Source organism: Balaenoptera musculus, chromosome 19 (assembly GCF_009873245.2).
Source record: "Balaenoptera musculus isolate JJ_BM4_2016_0621 chromosome 19, mBalMus1.pri.v3, whole genome shotgun sequence".
Lineage (NCBI taxonomy): Eukaryota > Metazoa > Chordata > Mammalia > Artiodactyla > Balaenopteridae > Balaenoptera > Balaenoptera musculus.
Window position 1 is genome coordinate 30,532,677 of NC_045803.1, and position 17,367 is coordinate 30,550,043.

The window sequence follows — 17,367 nt, forward strand, 5'->3', positions numbered from 1 at the left end:
GATGAAGAGTGGCCCCCGCTTGTCGCAACTAGAGAAAGCCCTAGCACAGAAACGAAGACCCAACATAGCAATCAATCAATCAATCAATCAATAAAATCTTAAAAAAGAAAAAAAAAAAGAAATCCTCTTGATTCTGGTAATCTGAGCTGCAAATTATATCCTGAAAGATTCTCAGTTTACTATAGGTCCTTTCAAAAAGCCAGCTACCCTTGAGCATTTAGGAAGAAAAATGATGTTTAAAATTTCCATTTGTACACAACCCGTGAGGGATGCTTCTTTCAGATTCAGCTGGTCTGCTCCCGCACTGCAGAAAGGGCTCCACAGAGTCTGCAGAAGAGGTTCTCTGTTCTTTGCCCCAGCATCTTGGGTCAGCCACCTCTACTGGCTCCGCCTGTCTGAGAAATGGGTTCAGGGCTTTCCTCTAATCACGTGATGGACCGGTGAGGGGAGACAACAGAATCCATCCAAACTGCCCTGGGCTGTCAGAGAATCTGGAGGCCTCAGGGTGGACTCAGAAAAGAGAGGGGAGGACTTGGGGTTCTATTTTCTGCTGGCTCCGCTCACGTGGTCCAGGAGAGCTGGTGTGGGGGGTCCAGCATTCTCTTGCAACGGACACAACATGGCCAGGAGATGATTACATTCCTTCCCAGTGATGAGACCCAAAAGCTCTCAACAGGGTTTGATGGATCAGCCTAATCGCAGCATCTCCCCTCATTTGAAATATTGCCACCAGATAGGCCCTCCATCCCTCGAATGCTGGGGGATGGAAGTGTGGAAGGAGAGGCTTGGTCAGGCAACACTGTCAGCTTCTTGAGCACAGGGCAGGAGATCCACTGCCTTCTTCCTTCGTCTCTCCTGGAGGGGATGAGAGCACAGGCACAGCTGTGGGAAATCCGGTCTGCAGAGGGGCTCACATTCTCGTCATGGAGCTATTTGTCCAAGGTCTCTCAGTGGAGGACAACTCTTTCAGAGACTACTGGTGATGCCATGAATACCGCCTCCAAGCTTTCTGCACGTTAATAATAATAATAATATAGTAATAACTAACTGGCCAAGACTTAGTGTGTACTACGTGCCAAGCCCTGTTCTAAGTTTTAGTTCCCACAACCACCCCATGGGGAAGGTGCTGTTATTGTCCCCACTTTACTGATGGGAAAACTGAGGCACAGAGAAGTTATGTAAATTGCCTAAGGTCACACATCGAGAACCCACTCTGCCAGAAGTCAAGTCCAGGCTTTGAGTCTGGGCTTTTAGCCACCAAGCTTTCACTATTTCTTGATACAGGAACTTAAAGCCTACATCAAAACTACAGCCCATCTATTCGATTTTTCTTTTGTTATCTGCAAGCAGCTAAAGGAAAAGGAAGGGAGGCAGGGAAGGAAAGGAGAAAGGAAGGGAGGGTCGAGGAGGAGAGGGCAGGGAAGAGGGGATCCAGGGAGCAAGCGAGAGAGAAATAAGGAGCTAGAGGGAGAAATCAGCCCGCCTGAGAATGAACTGCCCGCCTACCACTGCCGAAATCTACATTTTCTCCTCGTTTATTTACAGATCGGTTGTTAGATCCTAATAAATGGGAGGATTTTTAAAAGGTCCTCAGGATAGCAGAGCCAAGCTAAGCAAACGGCTCGTGTACACAGCCGAGGTGAGATGAAAGGCCCCCGCCGCCCGGGACCACTCAGGCCCCTTATCAGCTGCTGGCCCTCTGTGGGGTTAAGAAAGCCCAAGTGGGCGGCACTGGCGGAAAGTTCAAAGTCATTTTTCGAACAGATAGCGCAATCAAAAGTTTGTCTATCTGTTGAAATATTTAGGAGAACAAGATATGGCTTTGACCCACCTACACCTGGGAGTTTCGGAATGCTGTTAAGATGTGTTTAAGCTTGTTTGTAGTCTTAATCTCTAATGGGCTTCTGCATTTTTCAAAGGGTAGAATTCGGCACAACCAAACCAAACCAAAAAGAAGAAAGTCTCTCCCCCATCAAGAGAGGTGTGTTTGGTAACCTTAGCCGTTCCCATGTCTTCAGGAAATCAAAAGAGAAAAAGGTGTGTGGTTAGACCTCAACCTCAGAGTGGTAGCAGAGGTATGCAGCCGCCTTTCTTAACCAAGGTGCTACCATATGGAGCTGAAGCCACTACCTCACTCCCCAGACACCGGTCCTTAAAGGAGACGGGGAATCCAGACATGGCGCTTCAAGTTCGTGGCGAACTTGTTTTTGTCCTGGGGCCCTGGGTGTTTGAAGGCCAAACAGGACTAGTTTACAGAATGCACGAATGACTCTGCAGAAGAAAACGAATCTAGTAATTTAAAGAAGGGAGAGAGTTTGGGGCACAGAAACCCTTAGGTAAAAATGGAATATATTGACTCCCTCTTCCCCCCAAACCAGGCTGTCCTGAGTCTGCTTGTTCATGTTTCTTAGACTCCTACTGGGACTGTAAAGTGGAGATAACACTGCCTCCTTAACAGAGTTATCACGAGCTCCAAATATGACAGAGGATATATGTAAGATGTCCATATGGCGCTTGGCATGTAGAAGGAGCAAATTGCATGGTAGCCAAAAAAAAAAAAAAAACTTAGCTTCTTTTCCTCTTTCGCCTCCTCTTTTTCATCACCATCTTCACCATCAATATCATCACCATCGGTCATCTAGATGACACATATATGTGCCCCGCAAAACATGGCTTCTTCCAGCTTCCTGGTAGGAAGGAGGACTCAGTTCTAGCCTTTCAAGGCCAGTAAAGAAGTCCATGATCTCCAGGGCTGCTTTTTAGGGGGCAGGCTGGAGGTGGGGAAGGGGACCCCCAAAGGTCTGACTCAGTTGATTCTGTGGAGACCCCTGCTGCCCAGGTGGTATTTCCTCCACCACAAGGGTGAAGCAAGGGCCACCTGTCCTCTCCCCAAGCCATGAGCCAAAAAAAGAGAGCCCGATCTTTGACCTTCACATTCCCACTTTGAGTCTTAACTCAGAGCAGGTGTGAAAGTAGTTAGAAAAGATGGCGAGCGTCGTTCACGATGGCAGTCCCGACCACACTACCACGGTCTTTCCATGGGGTAGTGATACCGGCAAGTCAGTCATGGATCACAGGCTACTGCCTACCACCATCACCTCCACCGCTTATGTTTCTCTGGATCTATCCTGTTAGAGCTAGTATGTTTCCAGATCCTGGACACTCATCTATACAATGATTGCTCAGTAAAATAATCACAACAGTAACGTTTCATGAATAGAATATTTACTATGTGCCAGGCTCTGTGATAAGTGATATTACTTTACGCCATTTCATTTCAACTTTGTTAGTAAGCAAATAGCTGCAAATGAAAACCGCTGCATGATACCAATACAGTCCTATCAGTTGGCAAAAATTAAAAATGTCTGGCAACACTAAGCACTGACAAGAGTGTAAAATCAAACAGCCGTGTCGGGAAAGAGTTTGGCAATATTTACTAAAATCGAGCAGTGTGTATCTTGTGAGTCAGCCATTCCCGCTCAGTGAAGAACCTAGAGAAACTCTCACACACGCACCCTGGGAGACATACAGAAGAATTTTCATAAAGCATTGACTGTTCTTTATAGCAAGAAAGTTGAAATAATGTAAATGTTCATCATAAAATGGAACATTCTACGACAATGCAAATGACTGCTTAGCGCTGCACATATCAACGTGGATGAAGAAAGCATGTAGCAGAAATATATGAAAAATCTTGTGTAGAAGAACATACATAAGCAGTTAAAGTATAAAGAAATACCCAGAAACGCGTACCCTCAATTCAGAGCGGCAGTTCTCTCTGAGGAGCAGTGGGAGGGATATAGTAAAGGAGAGAGACACAAGGGCCTTCTACTGTATTTGTAATATTTTATTTCTTAAGCTGGGTGGTGGGTACATGAATGTTTATTATACGGTTTTTTAAAACACCTTTTGGGTGTCAAACATTTCAGAATTCAGTGGTAAAAATAAATTAACTTTATTAAAATAAAATAAGCAGATGAAATTGAATTCAAACCTCTTGGAAGGCAGAACCTGCTGGAAAGGAATCCACAGGAGCTGCATGGACAGCCTGCCCTGGTCAGCACGGCCCCCCCTGGTCCCCCTCCAGACCGGGCCAATAGCACAGGAAAGCTGGTTCCAGGTCCAGCCACGGACCCCAGCAGAAGCACCGTGTTCACAGCCATGTGCACTGGCATGAATTCCTTGCAAAGGAAGGGTCAAGATGATGGGACAAGGGCAGACGGGGAGCTCGAAGCCCTTGGGTCAACAGAAGTCCTGCCACAAAGTGAGGGGAAATGATGGATTTATATATTTAATGAAAAGTCACCTTTGGAAGAGTAATAAAAATATGGTCATGTAGGCAGGTATGTTCGGTGGGATCTTTTTTTTTTTTTTAAATCTACACTCTGGAGCTCTTGCTCTGGTACAATTCTTTTGTTAGCTCAGGTAATATTTTTGAAAAACAGCATTACAAAAGGTTAAATGTAGAACAGATGTAAGTTATAAAATACAAGCTGATCAAAGCTGAGATTTTGAGACAGATATGTTAGCAAATGATGATAAATCCGTCCCAGTAGGGCTGTAAGAAGCAGACAAATGTAACTATGGAAGAGTGAAAGTCAAGGGTTGAAAATGGGGGGAGGGGAGAAAGAGTGAAAACAAATGTTGGAGTTAATTCCGGTGAACCCACGCAGAACATCAATGAATCTATGCCAAGATAGGACAAACGTGACGGACACAATGTACGCCATTTTCTTTAAAAGAATAATCAAATTCCTGGGTTTTGAATAATCCAATTATGGATTCAGATCCCAGAGCCTCAGCAATCTCTCCTTAGACCAGTTTCTGACTCTGGGTTTCAACCTCTTGGAGCAACAGATGCCGGGTTCTGGTTTAAAGCCTTTAAAAATCGGCTTTCAAATTTGGGCATCTAAACTTCTCATTAAAAAGCCAGATAATTTATAGTCACATCATTAAACCGCTTCCTCAGCCTACCATGATAAACTTATCATTGGAGTGGGGGTGGGTGTGGGGAGATTTCAACAGAGCATTACGACTCCTTTCTGGGAAGGCAGCAGAGAAACAAAATTAAATAAATCAGCCTCTCTGTGTCAATAAATGAAGCCCATGAGAAGTAAACTATTTACTGAGGCTTAAGTGAAACAGAAAACATTTAAAGATCAAGAAAAAAGGAGGTAATTGTTCAGGCTGTCAGCAGGGGACCGCTGTGATAATTTGATCTGAACTCTGCTAACAAATGACTGAGCCGTTCTTCCAACTTTAGTATCTGTTTATGCTCCTACAAATTGAAACCCCACTGCTCAACTGCACAGAACAGGACCCGGTACAATAGCACATCAGCCCGCCGATTAGTTCAAGGTGGGGATGGATTAGCTGCCCATCCCAGGCCTCCAAGCCCTCCAGAATATTTTGTCTTTCCCTGCTGGGGTAAAAGGGTGCAGACATATGTAACTAATAAAGAAACAGGCTTCTATGGGCTGGAGGTTGAATGAAAGGAATGCAGAACAAAACTATAAAATAATAATAGACAAAGGGGCAGTGAGGACCGGGGGAACTCAATACCTCCTCTGCTTTACCCAGGCGGGGCTCTGGAGCACCAGCAACCCCACAAGTTTTTAAAAGGAAAGGGGGTCTGTTGTGCGTGTGATCTCCTAGCACACGGTTCCTGGCCAGGCAAGCCAACGTTCAGGACTGACGTGAGATCAAAAGCCTGATAAATGAGAGGAAAGGGAATGTTTGACCCACTAAGCCATATTCTACAAGAATCCCAGGCTTTTAAAGTAATAAGCGAGGCCATAAATTACAAGGCCTTGGATGTATTCTGATGTATTCTGATGCATATGAATGTTATTCGAATATAATATTTTTAGAGAGATTCATGAGCCCTTGAATGCTTAAGAATCTAGTTCGCTATTAGAATTCTGTGTCTAGAGTTCACATTGGGAGAAAAGCAACTTATCTTCCTGCGGTTTCAGAAGCTAAAAGGGATAATTAAGTGAAAAATATGCTTTAAATAAATGGGAGCAAATTCAAAATGACACCAGACATCCATACACTGCTTCCTTAGATCAATAATGAGTCACATTTAGAAAGGAAACTTTGGGATTGAATGAAAAAGAAAAGATGAATAAAGGAAGGTAGCAGCATAGCATAGGGTTAAAGACATGGGCTCTGGAACTGAGGCCTTCCTCCACCATTATGAGCTGTGTGACCTTGGTCAGGTCACTTGGCCTCTTCAAGTCTTGGTTTCCTCATGTGTGAATAATAAAAGTAATAATACCCCCTGTCCCAGAGAGCTACTAAGAAGACCAAAGGAGGAAGCATACAGGGGACACAGTGACTGAACACATGGTTAGCTCTGCAGTAAATCTTTGTTGATGTGGTTATTATAATTATCAGTGAAAGACTGTATGGGCGTATAGATGAAAGGATGGAAAGAAAGTTTTGGTTAACCTACCAAAAAAAAAAAAAAAAAAAGCTCTGCTGAGAAATTAGAAAGCTTGTGGAAACAATGACTAAATACAAAGGAAGCTACTGCAAAAGTTTCCTACTCGTTAGGTTGTTTCATTTATTCTTTTGTACTTCTGCTGTTTTCCAAATTTTCAAACCATGTGTCCCGACCTCCTCTGAGGCAATGCTGACAAAATTTCCAGCAGAGGGCACTGGCCCCATTGAGAGTTGGGGGGACCATTTAGAAGATGGCCGCCTTAAGTGTCCCGAAGAAAGCATGCCTGCTAGCCACGGAGACAAAAACATGTATTTCTGTCCAGGCAAATTTGCCTTCAGACCAAAAGCATCTCACGGTGGCCAATGTTTTGCCTGCTAGGATGTTGCCAGATAAAACAATCGCTTACCAGAACCTAAATAACTCCAAAAGCCATGCAATGAAGGAGGCAAAGGCAGAATGAAAAGAATACTTAAGCTTAAGCTTTTCATCCTTTTAGCTAGCCCGGTGGTTCTCAACCAACGGGGATTTTTGCTCCCGAGGGGATATTTGGCAACGTCTGGAGACATTTTTGATTGTCACTCTAGAGAGTGGGAGGGGTTGCTACTGGCATCTACTAGGTGGAGGCCAGGAATGCTGCTAAACGTTCTCCAGGATGTTCAGGACGGCCCCCACAATGAAGAACTGTTGGCCCCAAATGTCAATAGTGCCAAAGTTGGGAAACTCTGATCTAGACTCAGGCATGACACTGGTTTCCCACTCGGCTCAGCTTGGCTGGGGTACACATTACTGCTGGCGATGTGATGTTGTTGAGCCTGAATCTCGGCAAATTAAAACCAAAAAATAATCATGAACAAAAGCTGCTCTTGGCCAACTCAGCTTCAGGGAGGGAGGAGAGAAAACAGGTGTTGAGAACAGGACTTGGATTTCCTAGTCCTAAACTCCAGAGAAACCAGCATGATCAGAATATGGTCCAGCTCTTCCGGTTTTCCCAGAGTGGAGAAGTCAATGGCCACAGACTTGAATACTTAGAGCTGTATTGAGAATCCCTGAGGGATGCTGAATGCACTGGAAATTAACCAGAGGTGGTAGATGGATAGATTGGGTGGGAGGGAAGCCCATAATGGAGTCAGTCAGGATCTGAGTTTAAATCCTGGCTTTGTCTCTTAATGGTTGTGTCACTCTGGGCTAGTTAATCTCTCTGGGTCTCAGTTTCTTATCTGCAAATCAAAGTTAACTCCATCTACCTTGCAAAACTGTGGTGAGGATTAAGTTAAACAATGTATCTAAAGTGTGATATTCTTAACTTCAAGAATGAAATCCATTTTTCAAACTGCCCAGTAGATGTTACATTAATTTCTAAAGTTAACCAACATTTATTGAGCACTCCCTAGGTACCACAATTTGCATTGATTACCTGCCTTTAGCGTTTTATTATTATCCCCATTTTTCAGATGTGGAAACTGAGTGGTAGAGGCAGGGTTTGAGCCCTGGTGGTCCAATGCCAGAACCCACACTCTTAACCACTCCTCTCTCCCACCTACCACATTTAAAGAGGTCAGGGCTAGAAGGAACATTAGAGATCATTTAGGTAACCCTCCTAATTTCTCAGATGGACAACTGAGTCCCATAGGGACTAAGCAGTTTGCTCGTGGTAGAGCCGGCATGGAAACTGGGGGTGGGGTAGGGTCCTGACTCCCATTTCTTTCAACAAAGAACAACTCTGAGTTTTGTTTTTTTGTTTTCAAAATCAGATACCATTTTCCCAGCACAGGGTAAACACAGGACAAATCACTTAGCATGTGTATCTTAATAACCCGACTTGACTGAGATGAATGAATTCACGTTCAGTCATCATATAAGCCTATTAAATATTCTGGGAGGCTGCAGTATACATTTTAATGGATGTTGAAACACTGAGCGTGTGTGTTTATGGCTCTTTCAATCTTGCCAGTTTTACTAATATGATTAGTTCGGGAACCATTTCACATTGAGACTCAGACGTCAGAATAAAAACACAAAAGTTTCTAGAACATTCTGAGCCTTTTTTTTTTTTTTTTTGGAATGGAATATTTGGTTCTTACCTATGAGCTCAGTTAGGAAAGAAAAACACAAATGGCTGAAATCATGGCATTAGCCCCTCTTGAGGGATCCAGGGGTGGAAACTTACCTCTGCTCACTGTGAAATAGTTTCTTGGTTATAATTGTGCTACTTCCTTTTTGGGGGGATCCAAGACTTCATAGACGGATATCTCTGGCTATACCCAAGTTTCGGGGGTGAGGATCCACGGGGCATGACGTGAGGTGCCCCCAACCCTGCCTCTGATATTTATCAGAACGTCCACAGTGCCATGGTAAACAGCAGCCAGAAGAGAATCAGCATCTGGGAAAATGATTGCAAATGGCCAAGTGCCACAGTGAGAGTTGTTTGTTCTGGGAATGGAAGGAGGAAATTGTCAGAGGAAGTGAAATAGGAAATGAAGAGATCAAAGGGAGGAGGAAATGAGATTGAATTGAGCCCTTTTTGGATTCAACTTTGCCCTCTTAACCCATGTGAGGCAAAAAGATTAGCCTTTAAGCAGCTGGGATTGGGAGAAACACTTTCCAACGGGTGCATCCTGGCCATGGCAGCCCCCACATCTCACCCCACACATGTACTGTGGCCGGAGAGCTGAGGGAAGCCAGGCCCACTTCCCACAGAAAGTCCAGTGGTGAGTGTCCCAAGCAAATCCTCAAATGCCGATTTAACCCATAACACCCTTAAACCACGGGATAAGTCCGTATAACCCGAGTCCAGACTCTCTACCGCCAGAGGAAGTGAGGCCTCACCTAGAACCAGCCACTTTCCTAGTACCCAGGGTGGAAAACGGGGTTTCCACAAGGCAGAGTTAACAGCAGGGAGGGGGTCCCCGGGGGTAAGGGTTATGAGCTGCAGGGAATCGAGCCTTAGTGATGATCTTTTGTCCTGGCCCAAATCTCTGGTCATTCCAGATCTTTGTAAGAACCCAGGTGCATCTGTCTGCTTCCCATCTTGGAGTTAATACCTACGTTCTCCAACTGGGGTTTGGGTCCCTCAGCCCAGGTAACACAAGTCTTTCAATGACAGATATTTATTGATCTCCTAGAGGGAGAAACTACAGGGACACAAGTGAACAAAACGGATTGAAATCTCCATTCTCACGGTGGAGATGTTCCAGTCGGGGCAGCAGGCAATCAAATAAGATCAACAGGTTAAATATATGAAATGTTTGATAAGTGCTAGGGAGAAGATTAAGCCAGGGAAGTGAGATAGGGAGTGTTCTAGAAAGGGGGTCCAGGGAGGTGAGTTACTGAGCTTGGGGGACATGTGGGAAAAGAGCTTCTTTCCTACCCTGCTCTCCTTATGGCAAGCCCGCATCCACAACCTTCTTGAGTTTTAAAGGGATTTTGCTTCTAGCAAACAGGAAAACCGGTAAGACAGGAACAAACAATAAAAGGCTTTCTCCCAAAGGCCCACTGAGATGCTAAAGAAGGGACTTCGGGTGCCCATCTTCAAACAATAAAACCAGACAATCTGCATTCCAGAAAACCCACCCAGTGGATCTTGTATCCTGGGCATTTTACTGGAAGAAGAGGGGTGGCAGGGGATAGAGATGGAGAGGGATGCGTGGGCAACAGCCCTGGGCCTGGAGGAGGATCCATGGAGCTGGAGATGGCCTCCGTCCCTTCCTCACCACTTCCTGCCACGCCTCTGCACACCCAGTTGGGTTGGTGAGACTCGGAGCCTGGGGTTGGGGAGGGATTGCTGCCAGTGGTAGAGAAATTCCAGCAGGGAGAAGGTGGCACTGAAGAATGAGGATAGCAGGGCGATTCCTGGGGCCACTGTTCTGGAAGGCTTTATACATATAGAATATAAGGAGTGAGGCTCTAGGTGAGCAATGGCCACTGTCCCTGCTCTAGACATCCAGATGGTGGCTTTTAGACACCTGGATACTGCTCACAGCCTTGTACAGTAAAGCATGAGGAGATTTGTCATGTCAACAAGCAAATCTGAGATTTATAAACACACGTGCACACACACACGCACACTCCTTTCTATACCTAGTAAACCTTTGTTAAAGTTTTGAGGTGACAGAAGAGGAGGAATGGCTAGAGATGTAGATCACAGCTGTGCAAACGACTTCCTAACAGCCATCCCTACTTTTGTAACTCCTTCACTCCCAATCATCAGGGAGTTTTTCAGTGGCCAAGTCACTGCACATAGCTAGCATCCGACCATTTCCTGTCCTCTTCCCCTGCTGTTATCCCAGCCAAGGGAACTGCAGTTCAGTTCTCGCCAACTCCTGGTCTCACGCTCAGATCCAAGAGGTCTACCGTCAGCACTCCTGAATCTATCGAGGTGTTCAGCAGAACCCAAAGACCTTTTTGGTAAGATTTATGCTTCTTGGAGAGCAGTCCCCCATTTCAGATATACAGCAATAAGCCTCATAATTTGGGGGCAGAGATGGGAGAATCACATGGCAGGCCAACTTCCGATCACTCCGTGAAAAGGCCCACATGGTGTCAGGACACAGTTACCTCTAACATGCGCTTCCTGGCTGTTTGGTTAAGTTCAAAATGCTACTAGGGCAAGTCTAGGGGAAGACTTGCAGGGACGCAGGGGAACGTGAAGGCCCTGGGTACCTAGAGGGAGGCGGGGAGAGGGAACTAGTCTGTGATCTGAGCCAAGAGTAAGCACTAAGAAAAGATTTTTCTGGCCCTTCTCTCTGCCCAGTCTCTTGACATCTTACCCCTTGGCGGTGGATATCTGTTACTTTCTACTCAGCGTCTCTGACTTCAGGGGCACTCACACACACCTGCTGAGGCTGCCAATCACGTAGCCCCACCTCCCTGGCTGTAGCGGTGGGCATGTGACTCAAGCTGGCCAATCAGCATACTCTTCTTCTGTGCACAGCGATTGCTTGTTAGATGCATGTTAAGCCTCCCACTAGAGCTTGGGGAAGAAGTGTGCTCTTGTCTCTGAGCTCTAGCTAAAAGGATGATGTAAATATATTGAATTTTGTCTTTACCTGTGGGAGATGGGGGCAGGTGTCTGAGTGTATATATAGGTGTCAGGGCAGCAAAGTGGCTCGATTGGGGCACTCATACATCTTTAGGCTTATAGCCCAGGATTTCTGCCCTCGCTGCCACAAGTCACAAGGTCAAACAGTGTCATGCTGTCCATGGTTCCTCTCTTCTCTCCCAGGCTGGATTCCTCAACTCTTTTTCCTCTCACCTCATCCTTCCGTGCACTTCTTCTGACCTGTCCCTGTTGGGCATCTGGGTTTAATGCTTGACTCCAGTAATCCTGAGTTTCCCAAACTTCAGACATACCTATATCACCTTCACATTTTTTTTTTTTTTTGCTATAACCACTTACCATCTAGGCTACTAATTACTGAATACATTTCTTTAAACAGATTCACTACTTTTACTTAAACAGTTTATTTTAAAAGAAAATTTTGTGTCATAATTATAAACTGAAAACCAGTGGCACTTGGCATAAATGGAATGTAAATAAAGACAGACAAGAATACTGTTATTAAGGTTGTGCCTAGGTTTGTACCTTAAAACCTGCTCTTTAGGGCTTCCCTGGTGGCGCAGTGGTTGAGAATCCGCCTGCCAATGCAGGGGACACGGGTTCGAGCCCTGGTCTGGGAAGATCCCACAAGCCGCGGAGCAACTAGGCCCGTGAGCCACACCTACTGAGCCTGCGCGTCTGGAGCCTGTGCTCCGCAACAAGAGAGGCCGCGATGGTGAGAGGCCCGCGCACCGCGATGAGGAGTGGCCCCCGCTTGCCACAACTAGAGAAAGCCCTCGAACAGAAACGAAGACACAACACAGCCATAAATAAATAAATAAATAAATAAATAAATAAATAAATAAATAAATAAATAAATAAATAAACCTGCTCTTTACTTATTAAAAGGGAAGCTGGGAAGAGTTAGCAAAGTATTAAAGACATATTAGCAACCAAACTTAGAGATTCTCTTGTTGGTATGGAAAGATTGAGAAGAGATTGAAATGAGTTAATTTTCTCATTAACTCATTAATGCTCTGTCCATGTACACCTAAAATCACTTGAACTTTGGGAAATGCTAAACTAATCAATAATCAATATTTGTGCCCTTATATTCCATTTCTTTTCTTTTTTATTTTTTTAAATAAATTTATTTATTTAATTTTATTTATTTTATTATTTTTGGCTGCGTTGGGTCTTCTTTGCTGCACACAGGCTTATCTCTCTCTGGTGGTGGTGAGCCGGGGCTACTCTTCATTGCGGTGCACGGGCTTCTCATTGTGGTGGCTTCTCTTGTTGGGAGCATGGGCTCTAGGCACGTGGGCTTCAGTAGTTGTGACTCACGGGCTCAGTAGTTGTGGCGCATGGGCTTAGTTGTTCCGCGGCATGTGGGATCTTCCCAGACCAGGGCTCAAACCTGTGTCTCCTGCATTGGCAGGTGGGTTCTTAACCACTGCGCCACCAGGGAAGCCCCCATTTCTTTTCGTCCTATGCTCACCTTTCTCCCCCAACTAGACTAAAAGTCCCTCTAATGCAGAGGCCAGACTTGTACTTCTTAATAATTCTACCTAAGAATCCATAATCGCGGAGCCCTTTATAGGCACTCCATAAATGCTTGTTGCCCCGGTCAAATCTAGCTGCATCTTAGGCTTGGAACTCTTGGGAGGCAGGGCTACTATTTCTCTGAAGTCTTCAGGAGTACTCCCATGTTCCTGAGAATCTCTAGATGACAGTGAATCAGAGTCTCATAAGTCATTGTCTTCTCTCCAAAACTGCCAGAGAAGAGATGCTTGGAGCTCGCATCTCTGGTAGTTCCTGCTCAGTTCCCCGTGTGCTCAGGCTGTATTCTCCATGTATATTGCCCTTTAGGACTGTAGTGAGACAGACCTGCTCTGCAGTACTGAGCTCACCAGACATGATCAGACAACCCAGTTTTTTTCCTGTGATGAAACTGATCCATAGTATGGCTCTTGCACACATGATGACAAATACTGGAATTCTGAATTAGATCTTGAGGTCAATTATCTCTTTCATGAGTATTTCATGGTGAGATCAAGTTTCAGAGGAGGAGGTATGCAAAGACTCCGGAGTCATTTTGTCTCATTAACAGCCTGCAGGAGTCCCAAGCCTCTCTTCACTGTCCTGGCTGGTTTGTTTAGTGGCTGGATTGGGGGTGGGGGAGGGGAGAAAATCGGTCATGAAAATTATACTTGAGAACACAAATCCTTTTTGTGAAGCAAGAGGACAGAGTGTTGATTTGTCACAGGAATAGGTTTCTAGCCTTCTTGGTCTAGGAATCTAGTTTTGGGGGGTTTTGTTTGTTTGTTTTTTTAACTAGCTGGATATTTAACATTTAAGAACAGTGCCATATATAGCAATAGTTAAGGCCTGAGTAGAATCTCAATGAATCCCCCCAACAGAAGTGATTTGTTAGCGGGCACTTGAGATCACCAGCGACAATTCATTTCTGTAGAGTAATGTAAACTAATTATCTACAATGCGGAAGCAAGGACTGTGCCTGCATGATAAATTGCAGAATATTGCATTATAAGAAGAAATATTAATTCACATAACATAACATTAAAATTGATGACAAACTTTTCCCTTTTTTAATTGTTTAATTTTTTAATTACTATTGTCTTACAGCAGCTGACATCACATATCTCCAGAGGCACACAAATGTATTTGCCTGAAAGCACATTCTTTGCAAGAAGAAAACAGGGTTATTCAGAAAACGAGCGTCTCTTAGTTCTTTCTTTCGTTTCATGGAAATTTATTTTCTCTCCTGGGAAATAAATTTTAATATGGCGGGGGAGAGGATTTTTTCTTAGCATATTAGTATATTTTTAATCAGAGAAAGTCTTAAACTTTTAATAAAATTGAAGGCAGCATAACCATCAAGATAAACACAAAATTCTAAGAATTAACATTTTGACTGGAGGGTTGCACTTTATACTTTCTCTCAATCACAGGGTGTTATTTGCCACCATTTTCTGTCCCTGAGCGCTTAAGATAAAACTGACAACTTGATGGAGAGATTCCTATCACTTAGTTCTCTCCATAGGTTTAGCAGAAAAATGCCTAATTGAATTATTTATTTCTTTGCTGTTCCAAATGAAATTAACAGTCTAGGTCCAGAATGAGTGGATCTTGACAAGAATGTCAATCAAGCAAGTGGCTCTCAGGTCATTACACTGAGATTGGATGGGGGCAGGGAGGCGGCAGAGGAGGGGGGAGGGGGAGGGGCTTTGCAAGGCACCATGTTGTCAGTTCAAGGGCTGGTTCAACTCATCCCTGGATTTCTCTACAGCTTACACTTCTGTGGCATCCAAGAACCTTTGGGGATTTGGGCATTAAGACCCATAGCCCCAGATGAGTGGACATGTACTGTATGACCTTGCTCCCTTCCCTCCTAGCCACAGCTTATTGGACCAGGGGTTCTGACCCAAAGGTAATAAATCTCTAGACAGTTCTATGGCATAGGCTGGTGCCAAGAACTCTGCCTAAATTGAGGTGATCAGAGGCCTCTCCTGGGACTATGGGCTGAGAGGCTGATAGTTAGGGTTGTGCAGACAGGTTGAGTAGTGTTATGGGCTGGTGTCCACCTTGGAAGTCAAAGAAGAGAGAGAGAGACAGTAATAGATAAGGCAAGAAAAAGTGGAGATAAGAAACTATGTAGCCCATGGGGGAGGGTTGAAAAGTATTGACTGTTTGGCCCCTGGTAATAAGTTCCCTGAAACCTGGCTGTATTGTCTTTGGACTCCAGGAGCCCTTAGTATCCTTATGATAACCCCATATTTTTATTTGCACTAGCTTGAGTGTCTTGCTGTGCGTTGCTACCAAAATCACCCCGACTAGTACATCCTTGGAGGAAGCACATTGGCTGTTTCTCGACAGTCATCTTCTTTCACCTCTGGGTCTTTGCACACACAGCTCTCTCTGCCCGGAGCATCTTTCCTCTGCCTTCCTTTGCTGAATCAACTATTGTCCTTCCCCGTGTCTCACCCAGGAATCCCCCTCTTCCAGAAGCCTTTCTTTTTTTAATTTTTTTATTTTTTAACATCTTTATTAGAGTATAATTGCTTTACAATGGTGAGTCAGTTTCTGCTTTCTAACAAAGTGAATCAGTTATACATATACATACATCCCCATATCTCTTCCCTCTTGCGTCTCCCTCCCTCACACCCTCCCTATCCCACCCCTCTAGGTGGTCACAAAGCACCGAGCTGATCTCCCTGTGCTATGCGCTGCTTCCCACTAGCTATCTATTTTACGTTTGGTAGTGTATATATGTCCATGCCACTTTCTCACTTCGTCCCAGCTTACTCTTCCCCCTCCCCGTATCCTCAAGTCCATTCTCTAGTAGGTCTGCATCTTTATTCCCATCTTGCCCCTAGGTTCTTCTGACCATTTTCTTTTTCTTTTCTTTTCTTTTTTTTTTTTTAGATTCCATATATATGTGTTAGCATATGGTATTTGTTTTTCTCTTTCTGACTTACTTCACTCTGTATGACAGTCTCTAGGTCCATCCACCTCACTACAGATAACTCAGTTTCGTTCCTTTTTATGGCTGAGTAATATCCCATTGTATATATGTGCCACATCTTCTTTATCTGACCCACCATGAGTTAGGCGCCTTTCTCCTCTGTTCCCACAGTCCCTCTGCTGTGACCTTCACCACACTGTGCGGTTAACCATCTTACATGTCTGACTGTGAACTCCGTAACATACATCTCTTAATTTTAAGACCTGGGATGCTGAAAAGGCTCTCTACCTTTTTACTTCAAGATCGAAAGTCAAAAAATCAACTCATCATCTTGCATACTCATTCTTTGGCTTGGCATCCAAAACTCTTTATAATTTGACCCAAGTCATATTTCCTGATCTATTTCTCACAATGGAGGCCATATTCTCTTCAATAAAACAAACACATCAAGAGCCTGCTTACAATGTGCAAAGCACATGGCTGCTAAGCTAGATGTTTGCTGGGTTTGAATCCTATTCGGTAATGTCCTCACTTTAAGTCTTTCCTTGCAGAATTATCTCTGTCATAAATGACCCCTCTCACCCGTCTCCAGTTCTCAACAACCTACTTTTCCCTCCGAATCCAGCTCAGAAATGAGTCCCTTACCCAGGTGATTTCTGGTCTGTCCAACTTACTCTCTATCTCCGGCAGAAAGGGAAAGTGCCTTTCAGGGACTCCCTCTGCACCCCAGGCCCACCGGGCTTAAGGCAGTCAGAAGAGTCTGACCTGGATCTGCCTCACTCTCCTCATTATAATCATAATCTCTTCAAGGGTCAGAGCCATGCCTCATCCTGGGCACCCTCTCTCCACAGCACACACACACACAAATTAAAGGAAGGATTTTTACCACTTAGAGCATCCTTGGGCTAGGAGAACCTTAACCTTCCAGGGCATTTTCTTCATCTTATCAGAAAGAAACAAATGATAATAAAATAGCACTTTGTAGTGTAGATTAAGGACAAATCCTCTAAAATGAGTGCCTGGGATGTTCAACCTAATACCCATTCTTGATCCACAGGCTAGAAGGGTAAGTCCACATCTTCTGAACGATGAGTGTCAGCTCACTCAGGCTTTCGGTCTCCAAGAGAAGGTTCAGCTATATTCACTACTGTGTTCACTAGGTGATCTAAGTGGACTGGCCCATCTTAGAAAATATTGGGTTGGCCAAAACGTTCGTTCGGCTTTAAGTACCAATAAAAAACACATTTTTCATTTTCACGATTCATTTTCACGAACAACTTTATTGAAAACATATTCACTAACTGAATGAACGTTTTGGCCAACCCAATATTTCGACAGATATTAAAATAAAAAGGGAGTTCTGATTTCCTTGATTAAGCAGGGTCTCAGTTTCTGGAT